Below are 823 nucleotides of genomic sequence, written 5' to 3' on the forward strand. Positions count from 1 at the left end.
TGGTGGGACACACAGCTGGGGAGGGTCACCCTGGGGCTCTTCTGGTCCCACTCAGGCACTGGGGGGGGCTCAGCCAGTGCTTGAATGTCTCACAGCCCCGCCAGGACCCCCAGTGTGTCCCCTCAAGGGCCCCTCTGGGATTTTGGGGCTCTGCCATGAGCAGGTGACACCAGTTGGTGACAAAGGCCCTGCGGTGTGTGCACAAGCTCCCGGTCCTGTGCTGGGGTGGCACCATGGCCTCTGTGTCCCCAAAGCCCAGCATGGCTGCCCAGGCCACCCCCAGCTGGGGGGCTCACAGGGGCTCACAGCACCGGGGGCTCACAGCACCCTGTGCCCTGCCTGGCTGGGACGTTGGTGTCCGTCTGTCCTGTCCCTGTGTCCCCTGTCACCACCTGTGGGGCTCTGTCCCCATCCACAAGTCCCTGGACTGTCCCTCCTCATGTGGATTCAGTCCCCACCTGTGCAGGTGTCCCTGTCCGTGTGTCCTCATCCCCAAGTGTCTCTGTCCGTGTGTCCCTGTCCATGTGTCCCCATCCTGTGTCTTCTTGCCTGGCTGTCCACTCTCACCCCCATGTGTCCCCATCTCTCTCTCCATGTGTTCCCATCCGTGTGTCCCTGTCCCCATCTCCGCATGTTCCTATTCGTGTGACCCTGTTTGAGTCTCTTCTCCGTGTGTCCCCATCCCGTTCCTGTCTGTCTGTCTGTCCCTGCGTTTCCATCCCGTGGATCCCCATCGCTGCCCGTGTGCCCCCATCCTCGTGCATCCCTGTCCGTCTGTCCGCGCATCCCTGTCCGTGTGTCCCTGTCCGTGTGTCCCCGTCCC

This window comes from Geospiza fortis, unplaced genomic scaffold (assembly GCF_000277835.1).
Source record: "Geospiza fortis unplaced genomic scaffold, GeoFor_1.0 scaffold241, whole genome shotgun sequence".
Lineage (NCBI taxonomy): Eukaryota > Metazoa > Chordata > Aves > Passeriformes > Thraupidae > Geospiza > Geospiza fortis.